The following is a 16,447-nucleotide window of genomic DNA, read 5'->3' as shown; positions in this document are numbered from 1 at the left end:
ATAAAGTTTCCTTCCAAAAAGATCACACTTTCATCCTTTTATTTTGAAGTACATGCTTGCTGATTCTCTCTCTTATTGACAGCTGAAACCACCAAAGACCCCAGGGGAGAAGGCATGAAAGTTCAAACCCCTGCAAAGGAACATAATACCCACTCATTTATTTTAGCTGTGGGCAACAGGAAAAATGCAATTTGACACAGCATTTTAGCCGGCTCCAGAATAGTTTCACTTATTGGAAGCACCACTTGAGAAGGTCTCACAGATCCCAAGGTATCACCTAATCTGTGAGACCTCTCTTGAACCCCTTCCACCTGAATTTCTAAGGTGAAAGCCACCCCCTTTAGAAGGTCCTGGTGGCCCTATAATCATACAGTGCAAGTACAGAACCCTTAAACACAACAGCCTCATCTGGTAACGAGGAAGAAGCCAAGGCTGTCTGAGATGGAACTCCCTCCAAGTCTTCCAAAGGGGAATTTACACAAACAGATGGCTCCTGTTTGGCACCGAGTCCAGTACTGGGAGCAACTTCTTGCAGGTCTTGACAACACCTACTGCAGAATGTAGAACGAGGAGAGGGCAAAGATCATCTAGAAGCAGGAGAAAAGTCCCAAGGGTTCCAATATAGCCATTGATATAGCCCCAAAACCCAATTTCTTCCTGACCAAGAGTGTCTACCAGCTGGCAAACATGGAGTTTCCACTGGATATCAAGGTGGAAACCCTTCAGGAAAGTGGTGGCTTACACGGCGTGGCCATGACACATATGAACCGACTTATAATTCAGACAACGAACCACAATCATCCAACCAGGGAAGTGCAGCTTTTGTTGGTATCTGGAATCCAGGGAAGATGCCATCAATGAAATCATTGACTGTTTACTTAGCAGCAGCACCATACAATGGAGGCACCACAATAACTGCTGGTGCCCACCGAACCAGGTGTTAAACTCCAGTAGCTAGAAAAGCCTCATGAGTACCAAGCAAGAAGATTCCAGTATTGCCAGAGAAGTTGGCACCTAGAGGCTCAGCAGACCACATGTTGCAGCATATGCTTCAGGTATTGCCAGCATCGGTACAGACTCCCTTTGCTGCTGAGACAACAAAGGCATGACCACAGATCTCAATGGGGCAGTATCAGACTCAATGACTTCATCTGAGGACCTGCATCCGCCAGGTCATAACTCAGCCTTAAGTGCACTGTACCCTTTTTCTCCACATGTTTACTGGATATCGGTGCTGTAGACCTCAATCTCTTAGACACTGTATCTTTTGATGTTGTCTTCTGACAACAGACATGCTCAGTACACACTGAGGGTGGACACATGGCTGCCTCCCTTAGAAGGTCTTTTAATCTGAGCTCCCTGTTTCTTTTAGTTCTGGGCTTAAAGTTCCTGCAGATTTGGCACCTCTCTCTGATGGGAGCTTCACCTAGGCACTTCAAGCACCAGAAGTTCAGATCACTAACTAGCATCAGAATCTTGGCATCACAGAGCTTGAAGTCCGGGTAATGAGGCATGTCCCACCGGACTCTGGTATCCGAACAGCAGGAATCACAGAGTACAAAAAATATAGCAGAAAAAGGAAACCTAACATTAAAAACTATCCTATTACTAAAACTATGATTAAGTACAACTATATACACAACACTAACAATAAGAGAAAAATTGCAATAGCAAGGAACAACTCCCCAAGAACCGTAATGGGCAATAAGAAAGAACTGAAGGGGATGGGGAACGACTTTACTCTTCTTACCACTGCACAATAGCATTAGGTAGCACAGTACACATCGCTTCCCCAACAAGTATCCCTGAGGGAAAAATCTCCCACTGAACACACACACACACACACCTGAAGTGCAATGGACGCATGGTATCACTCAAAGAAGATGACCATCTTAGCAAAAGCATTTTTAATAGACTTAAGGGAAAGAAGGTTGCAGGTAGCAAAACCAGAGAACAGGAATACATAGAATCATAGGGTTAGAAGGAACTGCAAGGGTCATCTAGTCTAACCCCCTGCCAAGATGCAGGAAAAAAATTAAAGTTTGTGAGGCACATAGATACTGTGGTAATGGAGACCATATAAGTACCTAGAATAGCTAATTAGACGAGGCTGAAGGAGTTAAAATACAAGATAAGGGTCTAGACCACAGCTTAAGTGATGTGGCGTGGGAAGTGAGGCTGGCTCTTACAAATATTATGTATGAAGAAGAGACAAGCTTGGACATAACCTGGATGTATAGGTGTAGATGCACGCTAAACTGATATGTTATATTTAGAAAGATTTGAAAATATCCACTTACAAAGTTGTACTAGTTACATTGGTTGAACTTCATTGTTGAGACAGCTGGTGTGAATGGGAGGAGAGAGTGTTGTACACGGTGCCAGAGAGAGGGCAAACAGACTATTTTATAATTCTGTGCATATTCTTTTTAGAATAGTAGAGATGCACCTTGTTTAAAAATCATCAGGACACAAAGGGCTATAGGACAAGAGTTAAGATCCAAATAGACAATATTCAACAATCCTTTCAGGTAACATTGTTACACTCTAGCAACTAAATATATTTTATTATGGAACAAGTGTGAAACTCCCATTTCTAACTGACCAAAAACAGAAAACACTCTAGAAATGATACTTATTTTACAGTCATAATGGAGTACTAGCAGCTGTACAACAAATAAGGAAAAGAATATATATGCAAAGGTTGTGAACGTTACAAAAGTCACCACCAGTGTAACATGCATCTGACAAAGTGGATATTCACCCACGAAAGCTCATGCTCCAATACGTTTGTTAGTTTATAAGGTGCCACAGGACTCTTTGCTGCCACCACTGTAATGGACATCTTCTCTGGATGCAGATGCCCTTGCTAGAAACTCCAACTGTGGCCCCATTGTGGCAGGCACGGTACACACACACACACAAAGCATAAGAGACGGTCTGTGCCCCCAAGAGTTTACAAATGCAAGATAGTGGCAAGTTTGTTTCCAGCTCGCACATCACAAATCTATTTCAAAAAAGAAGCTACCAAACCACCATTTGAAAAAGATGAGAAAAAAGTTACCTATCTGTACAATAACTGTTGTTCTTTGAGATGTGTTAAAGGATGGGGCTACCCTGATTCCCTTTCAGTTCCTTCACGCAGGAATCTTGATGCCATTAGACTCTGAAACATCAGGGAAGTATTGTGGTTCATGAAAAATATACACACACGACACATCCAAAGAACAGTTACTGTACAGGTAAGTAACCTGTTCTCTCTCCTTCCAGCAATTGCACACATATATATTCCATTTCAGGTGATTTCCAAGCAGTACTCCTTAGGTGGCAGGAAAATCAGAGTCTATCTGGTTGGACAAAGAATGAAAAAGATTCACCCAAGTCAGCATCAGCTCTGGAAGCTACTCTGAGGTCATGTCTAGCAAAAGCCCTCCAGATGTCCACATTTTGGATGTTATTCAGAAAGGCCACAGAGATATCTTGAGCTCTGACGGAATCAGCAATTTTCTCTCAAGAGGTGATACATTAGTCATATTATGACAAGACCTGATACAGATCAAAATTATCTGTGCAGAAATTGCTTGGTCTCTCATTCTTTCTGCATACACAATATAAAAAATTGGTAGAGAAATCATTTGCTTCAGACCGATTTGAGTTAAAAATGGAGTATGAGGTCTTAAAAAACTCTTTGTGAAAGACTGCATAAGGAGCCTGAGTTTAAGCCAAAACAGACCACAAGATCATCTAATCTGACCTCCTAAATATCACAGATCACCACCATCACCCACAAACTAAACCCAACGACTGAAATTAGACCAATGCATTACAGCCCACAGGAAACTGGCCTATTATCTGCCACAGGCAGAGAATAGCAGGGACCGAGGTGCTTCAGTGCTCGAGGCCCGCATAGTGGCAGGGAAATGATTAAGTGACACATACCCAAATAATACTGGCAAATGACCCTGCACATATGCTCCAAAGGCAGACAAAAAAACCCCCCAAAGTCTAGGGAAAATTCCTTCCCAACCTCACATACAGCAATGAGTTAGACCCTGGGCATGAGCAAGAACCAGCCAGCCAAGCACCTGAGAGAAAAAATGCTTGGCACCACCTCAAAGGCTAACATACCCCACCCACTATCCTATCTCCAGCTGTGGCCATCCCTGATGCTTCAGAGAAAGCACAAAAAAAACCCTACCAGAATGCAGGAATGGGAGAAGGGATTCCTTCCTGATGCTGCCAGTGGCTGGCTGAAACCCGGAACCACAAGCTTTAGGGACAAAGTGGAAGTGAGCCCTCTAGCATCACAAACAACCCTATCATCCACTCACACTCAAACTGGTCCACCTGTCTCTTAAAACTAAGTTGTTTGCCCCCACAACTCCTATTGGGAGGTGTGATACATGAAGCGGGGGAGGCTGGAGGAGTAGATCCCTTTGATAGACACCCAGCTAGCTGTAAAATCCCTCTTGGTCTGTTCTCTGCTTGCTTTACCTGTAAAGAGTTAACAAGCCCACAGGTAAAAGAAAAGGAGTGGACACCTGACCAAAAAAGCCAACGGGAAGAAAGAACTTTTTTTAATTGGGAAAGAAACTTTCCCTTTGTCTGCTGTTCTCTGGGCTGCAGGGACACGGAGCAGTAATGCTGTAACCAGCTTTAAGCCAGGTATGATTATAGATTATCAATTCATATCTTGAACCTACTTATCTGGAGCCTCAGATATGTAAGTAAAATTAGGGAATGTCTAAAAAGACATGATTAGGGTTATTTTTTTACGGGCTTGTGGACTCCTCTGTGCTAACCCCAGATGCTTTTGTTCGCTTGTAACCTTTAAGCTATTTTAGATGCTTGACTTTTGGAATTCCTCTTTTAAAACCTAGCAAGAGCCTAAGTTCCAGATGTATTTTCTTGCTTTTTGTTTTTAATAAAATTTACCTTTTTTAAGAACAGGATTGGATTTTTGCTATCCTAAGAGCTTTGTCCATATGTTGTTTGATTAGCTGAGAGCCACAGCTAATTTCCTTTGTTTTCTTTCTCAGCTTTTCTCTATAGAGGCGGTAAAAGGGCTTGAGTGTACTCCACAGAGACGAATTCCCAAGTGTTCCTTCCTGGGTTCAAAGGTTTGTGGGTTTTTTTGAATCTGGGTGGTGGCAGCGTTTACCAAGCCAAAGTCAGAGAAAAGCTGTATCCTTGGGAGTATAATACAACCCTGGAGTGGCACGTATTAATTTTTTAAATCCTTGTGCACCGCTACTTCTGCACTCAGAGTGACAGAGTGGGGATTCAGCCTTGACAAGAGGCTATTCCAGAACAACATCCCTCTGTTGGTTAGAAACCATCATCTAATTTCCAGCCTGAATTTGTCATCGTCACCATAAGAGTTTGTAGCTCTCCTGCTCTCTTCTCCAATGTTATTGCTACCAAGAAAGCCATCTTAGCAGACAATGAAATAGAAGAGCGATCAATCGTTCAAATGGGTGACCCATGATTCTTGTCAAAACTATGTCAAGGTACTAGGAAGGGATGAGTTCACAAATAGGTGAGTTAATCCTCATTAAACCCATTAAATATCTTCCAACATGAGGTATGAGAAAAATCAATAATCTTAACAGGATTAGGCTTATTTCAAGGGGTATTAAGCATAATAAAGGTTCCGAACTGGAAAGAATGTATTAGTGATAATACTGATGGAAAAAAATAGAAACAACATAAATGTTCCATTCTTCTCCTTAATATCTTTACTAATGGGAAAAAAGCAAGCAGCACCAAACAGAAGGAAAATGAGACTCAGTAGCCAAATTAAAAATAATTCTGAATCTTTATTTTACTACTAGCAGTGGTACCCTCACCCAATTAGGCATCTGAAGATGTCTGAAGGTTCAGTTTATCTATAGTGAGTGAGGGCAGTGAAGACAAGAGAGATCCCTTGCAAATATCTTTCACTGAAGCAGATGTCCTCTCTGTTCAGGAAATAGCAATGTTGTGAAAAAAGCCTCATTACCCTCAAGACACCATTTTACCTAATGCTTCATAATCCTCTAAGATCATCTCATCCACTCTGACATACGTCTTCCATAATTTTCACTCTTTCCTTTTCAAATGGAAGGAAACAAAGAAGTGGTCTTCTAGATTTTTCATGTTTCAAGTGCTCTTTTATGCAGGTGACTTGGGCTTACACACAACAAAAAAATTCATTCTTGAGACTTGTCAACAGAAGTGTCTACTTTGGGACTAACTCTGATACTGTTTTAAAGACCATCTTATCATCATGAAACACACAGTGAGGCTCTTCCGCAGTAAAGCCATAAGTTCTGAAAATCATCTAGCAGATATCATTGTGACTAAGAAACGGGTTTCAATAGACTGAAAATAAGATTACCAGAAGCTTTTGGGGTGCAAGGGGGGTTGTCTCTTTATTTTATCTAAGATCAGGGGTAGAGCCTGTTCTAGTATCTGGCAGACAGCTGGGCTCAGAGTCCTTTTTTGAAGAGAAAAGCATTTGAATCACTTCCTCCAAGCACACAACCTGGGGTAGAATTTTCCTCCCAACCGCCAAGCAATTAGATTGAGAGAACTGACATTAGGTTGTAATACTTGATCCTAAGACAGAAAGTTTGGTCTCTTTAGGTGTGAAATAACGGATCCTACCCCCAGAAAAAATATAGGTATGGTTTGGTGTTTGCCAGTTTGTAAAGAGATCTGCTAACAGCAAGCCCAGAAGATTAGCAACATCTCCCTATGAAGAAAACATTCTTTTCTGATAAGGACATGGTGACCAACAAGATATTCCATACGTATTCGCCGTCCCAACACTGTCCATTGTGTTTATCCTTTTTTCCAGATAGCATCAGGTATTCCCCACCATTAGTTTGGGCTCCTGGATCACTAGAAGATACAGGAGATGATTGTACTGGAAACCTGCACTCCACAAGCAAGGTTCAAGAAGGTGCAAGTTCAGGTACATAACATTCACTTTTAGTATGCACATGCCAAGGATGGTATTACAATGCATGAAACCCAGGAAAAGCTGAAAAAAGTATAATCATGCCTATCCTATTTTTGGATAGCTTGTCAACCCTTGTTTGAATTTTGTCACATCGTTCAACTATCAGCAAAGTTCCTGCCTATAAGATATTATTTCTACTTCAAAGTATGAGTTACATGATGGGCATAGTGAACTCTATACAAGTTCAAAATAACACCATGCACTTACAGATTTTTGAGCACTTTTTATATTACTTCTCAGCTTCCTAGAATAATAATGCTCAGATAAGGAGTAAATATAAGTTGTCACGGTTACCAGATAAGAATGAAGGAGTAAATATAGGTTGCACAGTTGCACCCAGTGAGAGCCCAAGATGGGACATCAACCAGATGTCAGGCCTTGGACCTTTAGCTCTACTTGGGCGGAAATCTGCAATTCATCCACTCTCAAAGCAAGACCTGAGTTCAGCCCCCTGATTATCAACCCTGGCTACCTCAGCAGGGCTAACAGCATTTGGACCTGCAAGCCCTTTTTCTCCAGGCCAAAATATAAAAAACAAAACAAAACCAGAATCCTACACACGTACTTCCTTACCTGAGCTTAAACCTCTCTATTTATAGTGCTGGTGGGTCTGCTTTAGTCCTCATTTCTGATTTAGGAGAAAGAGCCTGAACTGCTTGCAACCTTATTGCTTATTCTCTGACTAAGAGCTTGTCTTCACTACCGGGATAAGTTGACCTAAGTTACCCTACTCTGGCTATATTATTTATGTAGCTGGACTTGACGTAGCTTAGGTCAACTTACCCTGCTGTCTACACTGCATTGCGTCGACGGGAGACGCTCTTTGGTAGACTTACCTTCACTAGACCTGCTAAATCAACACCCACTGCATCGACTGCAGCAGTGTTGATCTCCTCAGTAGCAAAGACAAGCAGAGTCTTGTGAGCAGTTATTTGACTGACACACCCAAGGCCACCTCTCCCGGCTCACCCAAAAACCTCTCCTTTTCTAGGTTTAGATTTTAGATCTCCTTTGACTTCAGGTTTAGGCTTAGAAAGAGTAAAGCCTCCTAATCTGGATGGAACCAGAGTATTTCCCTCTCCACACAAACTGATGGCCCAGCTATCAGTTACCTTATCTCCTCTGGAGCAGAGTATCTGAGGCTGACTTTTAACACATCATTGGTTTCCTTCTCCTCCTCGGTTCTGTAACAACCCTCTACAGCCTCCTCTGACTTTACATATTCAAACAGGCAGCAATAAACAACTGAACGGAGAAACAGAGTCATACATAATATTTATAAAAGATAATACAGGCATTTTTCCAATTAGTAACATAGGTGTCCTACACTAGCACCATCAATCCCATGGGGCAGGAGTGAGGAGAGGAAGACAGTGATGTTTCAAATAATTAAGCGTCAGTTATTAATGGTCTTGATGGGGCTATGTACATAAAACTCAGCCTAATCTACTGAAATTACAAGATCTCCAGAACACATTACAGCAAGAATTGAGGCTGTCTCCATCCTGAAGTTTGTCATTTTTGTGAAAACATTTTAACTGTTTCAGCTCTAAAACTGCATGGCCTCTACTGCTTTTCTTTTATTCAAAGGAAGAAAATGGAACAGAGTACTTGACATTGGAGAAGGAATTGAAAGATGTGGCCTCATAAACCAAAGTGGATTATCAGAGTGAGATTTTGAGAAGAGAGGCTGCACAAGTACCTGATAATTGTTTTCTTCTGTAGTTTTGGTTCCAGTGTTTATTGCACTTATAAAGTTGCATTTCTCTGGGTACACAACTATTGTAGCTAGAACAAAAACACAGCTACAAAGTCAACTGAGGGTTTGAACTCTCTTTTGCCTGCCCTATAAGGACGTGTTAAACTGCATTTTTTAGATTTGTTTGACTTGTACACTACTATCTTCACCAACAGTTGTATTCCTGTGAAATTGGAGGAACAAAACATCTGCTTAAAATGTGTGTCTGAATTCCAGAGCACAGCCACTAGTGACACAGAGCTACAGAACTGTCAGGCATGCCTTGAACAGTAAGCACATGGTATCACAAAAGCACCCTCCATGAAAGATGAAGCCATGAAACTCATTGTTTGTGAGGTCAATGGTCTTCAGGACATCACACTAGTTCATGGGTGCTCTAGCCACTGGCAGCTGTTGCAAGATCTCCGGGTGCAATTGCATGCACAGAAATTAGGCCCAGATGTACACAACTCACATGGCTGAGAGCATAGCTGGCACCAAGGTCCCACTCTGCTTGCCAAACTCATGGCTGCTCCTCTCAACATCATGGACTAAAGAAAGCCAGGAGCCAGCAAAGAGGAGCAATGCAGGCTGGTTCTGGCCCGGAACAGAGCTACTGAGTGGTGGCAGAGGGAGGAAGAGGGGAGTGGGAGCCTGTAATACTGCCACTGAGTCAGGGGTCCTTGCCCTTGTGCTCCTGCCATTCTGGGCTCCAATGCCAACATTCTCCTGGGGACCCCAGGGGAAGGGGCAAGCAAGGCTAGATGTGGGACAGAGAGGAAGACCATAAAATCCGTTCCCCCAAGGAAGCCTCCAGACAACAGGGAGAAGTAAAAAGCAGGGGGATCAGGGAGGCATGGCAGGGACTCATAGGAGAGGATGATAAATGGGGGCTCCCTCAAGAACTGAAGTTCCTGGGAGCAGGTGGGTGTAGGGGTTCATGTGGGAAAGGTAGTGGTTGCAGCTTTTCTGAGTTTCTGTTAAAATAATCGTAATTAAACCTTTTTACACTGAACTGCAAACACACGCTGTACAAGAGTTTTGCATGATCAGTCTCTTGTACAGTAGCATAAGTATACAACTGTAGCAGCACAGCAGGAGTAAGTCCAATGTAAAGAGACTTGATTATGATTACTCTTTATGATGTCTCTACCTGACTACACAGTAAATATTTCATAGCTGCTTTAAGCGTTCATCAACTAATGCAAAATTACAGTGAAATACCAGGTAAAAATACGCAGGAGCTACCAGACTGGATCCTCTCTGACCCCTCCCCCTCTCGAAATCCCTGTACAGAGGACAGCAATTCCACGGTCGCGGACCCTCTCTGACATTCCATCCCCTCCCTATTTATTCCTTATCAAAATAGATCTACACTATCCCCCTCTAGATGTCATTATGATCAAGTGGCATTTAAAAAATTCCTGGAATTACTTTGACATATCTATCTTCAGTAAAAGGAGATGAAAAACTCTTTGCTCATGAAACCTGAATTATCTTTATTAGTAAATAAAATTGGGACATAAAGTGGGGAATGTATATATTGGCTTCAAAGTCAATTGTATCATCCATGCCAGATTAGCAGTTACCAGGTACTAGCGTTCATACCTAGACTTCAAAGGAACTGAGAGTAGAAATGACAGACCCTTAGATGAGAGGATTGGAATACTGTCTCACTGACAGTTAAAAGCTGAGGCACCAGGAATGTTGGGGAAAAGTCAGAGCCCATAATAGAAAGACAGACACAGAATGCTTGAACTATCATCTCCAATTTACTAAAACTGGAACTATAAAGGTTTAACAATTTTGATGAATTTCACAGTCATAGGATTTTAAAAATTGTAAATGTCATGATTTAAATATTTAAATCTGAAATTTCACAGTGTTGTAATTGTATGGGTCCTAACCCAAAAAGGAGTTTAGAGGCAGGGGGGATCGCAAATTGTAGCGATGTTGCAGTACTACTATCCTTACTTCTGTGCTGCCTACCCTGCCATCACTAGATATGATGTTACTCCATTTGCCTTCGATTTAATTCAATTTACTAATAACCTATAATTTACTAATACACTTCAAAACTTCGTAACCTGAGTGTCACTGTAATCCTATATGCCAGGTCACAATACATGGAGTAGGGAGCCAGGCTCAGCTTTGTGAGACAGGAGCCACTGCTGCAGGGTAAATTCTCTCTCCAGCATCCTCCCGTTCACAGCAGCTTGGAATTACAGTTGCAATGCTGAAGCAAAGGGTGCTGCTGCAAGTGGTTGGTGCCCTATGGGCAATACACATAGGAATAAGCAATGGTAGAGTGCACCCAATGAATTGGGAGCCTGCATCCCTCCCTAGCTCTAGCAAAGCGTATGGCCAACAGGATTGCTTGTACTGAAGGCCCTCTTGCTGTAAAGTCCCTGTCCAGGGACTTTTTTACTTTCCTGTTCATTGCAACTTCTGGGGAAGAATTCCACTAACAATATCTTTAACTGGTGAACCCATCTTAGCATCACCATTACAAAAAATTAATGTGGAAACCTTAATCTCCTGAATTTAGTTAAATATTGATGATCTGTTTGTTTGCTCTTGTCTTGGAATCCTTTTCTAGATCAAGTGAAGAACAGAGTAAGAATTCCTGTTTTTCTTCAAAGGAGAAGTAGCTCCTGGGGTCTTTAGATTTGCATTTGCTTGGACAGGTTACATAGGCTGGACACCAATGATACTTTGTTACTTTCCTTTTTGTGGCTTCACATTCATCTTGAAGAAAGACCCTTCCCATGTGCTATGGTCAGTGTTCCTAATCAGAATCTAACATTTCACCATCCACAAGACGCAGGACAAGGGAGACTTTACGTAGAGGCTTCTCTAATGGAAACATTTTTATTCAATCTTAAAATACTGACTGTCTCGTTAATGAAAAAATTACTTAAAAAGGTTTAGCATTATTAAATACAAATTTACTTTTTTTTATATTTGCTTTCATTGTAAAAGTTGAGAAAATATTTTTTTTAAATAACTGTCCTTTTCATTTGATTATAGTCATTTCTGACTCTATAGTAAGGGACCTAATAAATTCAGAGTCCATTTTGGTAAATGTCACAGTCATAGGATTTTTAAAATTTTAAATTTCACGATTTCAGCTATTTAAGTCTGACATTTCACAGTGTTGTAACTGTAAGGGTCCTAACCCAAAAAGGAGTGGGGGGGGGGGGAATCACAACTTGTAGATGTTGCAGTACTACTATCCTTATTTCTGTGCTGCTTCTGGCACCTGGAGAGCGGCAGCTGCTGGCCAGAAGCCCAGCTCTAAAGGCAGAGCCACCACCAGCAGCAGCACAGAAGGATGGCATGTTATGATATTGCCACCTTTACTTCTGCACTGCTGCCTGCAGAGCTGGGCCCTCAGCAAGCAGCTGCCACTTTCCAGCCATCCAGCTCTGAAGGCAGCAGTGCAGGAGTAAGAGTGCCACGGTATGGTATTGCCACCATTACTCCTGCACTGCTGCTGGCAGGGCGCTGCCTTCAGAGCCAGCCGCCCAGTCAACAGCCACCCTTCTCTGGCCACCCAGACGGAGAGAAAGGGTGGCAATACCACAACCCCCCTAAAATAACCTGCGACTCCCTACAACTCCCTTTTGGGTCAGGACCCCCAATTTGAGAAATGTTGGTCATCCTCATGAAATCTGTATAGTACAGGGTAAAAGTACGTAAGACCAAATTTCATGGTCTGTGATGTGTTTTTTTTGTGGTCGTGAATTTGGTAGGGCCCTGCTTATTTGTTTCAGAAGTTACAAGGTGTGTAGTGAACAAGACAGTTTAATGTTGCCCTGGAGAAGTGGATTCTACACCTCTGCCATAGAATTCCTATGTGATGTTGGGTAAGTTATTTACACCGAAATTTTCAAAGGCTGTCACTAGTTGTGTGTTCCCTCTGGAGTCTGATTTGCAGATGAGCTGAACACTTACATACAAAATGCTACATAATGCTAAATATTCTGAGAATTCTAGTCTTGGGCATCTCAAAATGGGAATTCAAAAATGGTGCACATTTTTACCTTAATCTATCCTTGCCTCAGTTCCCCATCAGTAAAATGTGGATACTACCCTCTCTTCACAGGTGTGTTGTTAAAATAAATAAATGGTTTTCAAGCAATCAGATAGTACAGCAATGAGAATCATGGAAAAGCCCATAAGAAAATTAACAGTTCTGTATCCAGACAAGGGTTTGAACAGTGTGCAGGGAAAAAAAAGTCATACACCACTTTTTAACAATGAGAACAAAATATTAAATTTCCAACCTATGCACAGACTGAAGCAGTGGTCCTAGAGGAAAAAAACAGTATTTAATTACAGGATCACATACTATCATAATTCATAAACAAAGGGGGCCAAATTAAGGCGAACCTTAATGTTCTTTTTACATAGCTTTTTGGTATATTAAATAATGCAAGGTAGAATCCTTCTGCTATACATCATGATATATTCTCCTCCCCCTTCTGCCCCTCCACAAAGAAAATAATCATAAAATTTGGCACTAGCATTTTTTACTCCATGGATCAGGCCAGTACAGCAATCCCCCCAGTTTTGTGATTACAAAAAATACAATTAACCCACAAAAAAAATTATTATTTTAGTGGTTAGATTAAAAATTTCAAGGCCAGAAAGGAATATTATGGCCATCTATGATGACCTCCTGTATAATGTAAAGCTGATCACCACAACTTTAAGACATTCCCATGGCAACTATGAAGACTTCCTGGTATACACTGAAAAATAAGTCTGATGCACCTTTATTTGCATAACCTGGCTAGTGACAGGCTCAACTATTAAAAGGCAGTTAGAAATTAGAAAGGTTGGGTTCTGCCTTCAGCGTGCCAAAGGAGCACTGAAAAAGGAATTAGAAACCTGCGCAGCATATAGCAACCACAGAGTCAAAGTGAGGTAAGAAGCATCCTATAGAATACGGAATCTGACTAACTGTTTGAATGTTAAGGTTAGCAACGGTACAAGCACTGACATGTATGCTGAAGCATAGAAAAATGTCATTTTTATAATTAGTTTTAACTTAAAAACATTAAGAATGGCCATATTGGGTCAGACTATCTAGCCCAGTATCCTGTCTTCCGACAGCAGGTGATCCCTGGCTCTTGTGTTACGTGAAAGGGTAAGCAACACTTCCTTATTTTCTTTCTCCACACCACTCAAGATTTTATACACCTCTGTCATATAAGCCAGAATTGCCTCTGGAGCCTTTTTAAAAAGGCAGCATTATATTAGCTATCCTCTAGTGATCTGGTGCAGAGGTTGGTAAGTGATGGGTTACATATCAGTTAGTAGTACTGCAACTTCATATACAAGTTCCTTCAGAACGCTTGGGTGACTATAAACAGGGGAGTTTCAGAGGGAGTTCTCTTGGAGGAGCAGTTTGTATGTGTGGAGGCTGCTAGGGGCAGTGTGCTGGGAGAGAAGCTGAGCCTTGTTTAGGGGGTGGGGCTTACCTGCTTAAGGTCCTATAAAAGTAGCCAGCCAGTCAGGCAGCAGCATACACAGCTGCAGCGGCACAGCAGCCAGCAAACAGAGCTATAAACAGGGGAGTTTCAGAGGGAGTTAACAGGAAGAGGTTGTGGGGGAGACTAAGAGACCTAGGCAGAGGAACTGACAGGCTAGTTAAGGGAGTGGGTGGTGGCCTGTCAGTGTTCTGGTGCCTGTTGGGGGTTTGGTTTGTGTTTCTTGGACTAACAGGTTTTAGGTGGGAAGCCTATGACCGATACAGAGGCAGCAGTGAAAGACACAATGAGGATGACTACACGTGGAAGCTCCGGCATGTACATGATCCTAGAGGGGGTACCTGAAAAGAGTTTTGTCTGCATGAAGTGCCACCTGATAGAGCTGATGGAAGAAAAGATCTGAGGACTGGAGATGCAGGTGGAAACAATGGTCAAGTTTAGAAGGGGGTTCGAGCAGATGATGGAGCAAAGACATGAGGAGGCTGAAGGAATAAGCTCAGACTTGCAGATGGAAGTAGGACCAAAGAATTCTGAAGAGAGACTGCTGGGTGAGTAAAGTGGACGGTGGAAGCATGTAACTAAGAGAACGAAGCAGAGGAAAAGACGGGCCAGTGAAGGAGAAACAGAACTCAGGAACAGGTTTGCAGAGTTGGAAAAAGAAGAAATGGCACAGCAGGTGGTCACTGAAGGACAGAGGGCAAGGAAAAAGAGAAGAGCTGCTAGTCCTACAGGAAGAGAGGAGGAGTCAATAGAGACAACACCAAATATGAGCCCCAGGAGGATTGCAAGGGTGAATAGGAATCGAGAGGACTTGCAGCCAGTGAGTGCAGGGGATAGACCGGAGAATCACACTGTCACCAGGAAAAGGCAGGTCTACATGACTGGGGACTCCTTACTGAGAGGAATAGACAGGCCTGTAACTAGAGCTGATCCAGAGAACAGAAGGGTGTGCTGTCTGCCGGGTGCTAAGATATGGGATGTGGACCTGAGGCTGAAAAGATCCTAATGGGAGCGGGAAAGAATCCGTTGATTGTCCTTCATGTGGGAACGAATGATACGGCTAGATTCTCGCTGGAACGTATCAAGGGAGACTATGCCAGACTCGGGAAGATGCTTAAGGAAAATCAAGGCTCAGGTGATCTTCAGTGGGATTCTGACGGTTCCTAGAGAAGGGCAACAAAGATGTGACACGATTATGGCGATCAACAGATAGCTCAGACAGTGGTGCTATAAGGAAGGCTCTGGGATGTACGGCCACTGGGAAGCATTTATGGACAGAAGACTGTTCTCTCGGGATGGACTTCACCTGAGTAAGGAGGGAAATTAGACTTCTAGGATGGAGGCTCGCCCAACTGATTAAGAGAGCTTTAAACTAGGAATTTGGGGGAGATGGTTGGGAGATGTCCAGGTGATCTCCACGCCGGAATTTAACCTTGAGAGGGAAGAAAACAAAGTAAGAGGGGATACAGCCGTGGACAGAAGAATTGACAAAGGAGGAAGGGTAGTGTAGATACCAGTCTAATAGGTGATGCTGGTGGTAGAATGTCTGTGCCTAACCGGGTAAAGAATGTCAGTGAAGCCAAACGGCAAAAATTAAGATGTCTGTACACTAATGCGAGGAGCCTAGGTAACAAAATGGAGGAACTAGAGCTACTGGTGCAGGAAGTGAAACCGGATATTATAGGGATAACAGAAACATGGTGGAATAGTAGTCATGACTGGAGTACAGGTATTGAAGGCTATGTGCTGTTTAGGAAAGACAGAAATAAAGGCAAAGGTGGTGGAGTAGCATTGTATATCAATGATGAGGTTAACTGTAAAGAAATAAGAAGTGATGGAATGGATAAGACAGAGTCTGTCTGGGCAAAAATCACACTGGGAAAGAAAGCTACTAGAGCCTCCCCTGAGATAGTGCTTGGGGTGTGCTACAGACGCTGGGATCTGATTGGATATGGATAGAGACCTCTTTAATGTTTTTAATGAAGTAAACACTAATGGGAATTGTGTGATCATGGGAGACTTTAACTTCCCAGATATAGACTGGAGGACAAGTGCTAGTAAGAATAATAGGGCTCAGATTTTTCTGGATGTGATAGCTGATGGATTTCTTCACCAAGTAGTTGAAGAACCAACAAGAGGGGATGCCATTTTAGATTTGGTTTTGGTGAGTAGTGAGGACCTCATAGAAGAAATGGTTGTAGGGGA

The 16,447-nt window shown here is 42.4% G+C and overlaps 1 protein-coding gene across 10 annotated transcripts in view; it reads right to left on the bottom strand.

Moving 5' to 3' along the window:
- Positions 1–16,447, bottom strand: part of FER (FER tyrosine kinase) — a 438,602-nt gene that overhangs the window by 411,304 nt on the left and 10,851 nt on the right. Inside the window, exons 1-2 of one of the 10 annotated variants that reach the window (XM_075067142.1) lie at positions 10,832–11,129; positions 8,119–8,251 (exon numbers count right to left, since the gene is read on the bottom strand). The exons of the other annotated variants lie outside the window; for them this stretch is intronic. The gene's annotated coding sequence lies outside the window, so the exon portion shown is untranslated. Of the gene's footprint in view, positions 1–8,118; positions 8,252–10,831; positions 11,130–16,447 lie in introns of those variants that run through there. 10 annotated transcript variants of the gene reach the window in all.

This window comes from Chelonoidis abingdonii, chromosome 6 (genome assembly GCF_003597395.2).
Source record: "Chelonoidis abingdonii isolate Lonesome George chromosome 6, CheloAbing_2.0, whole genome shotgun sequence".
NCBI classification, from domain to species: domain Eukaryota; kingdom Metazoa; phylum Chordata; order Testudines; family Testudinidae; genus Chelonoidis; species Chelonoidis abingdonii.
The sequence above is the reverse complement of the archived record's forward strand: the minus strand, read 5'-3'. Positions and strand labels throughout refer to the sequence as shown.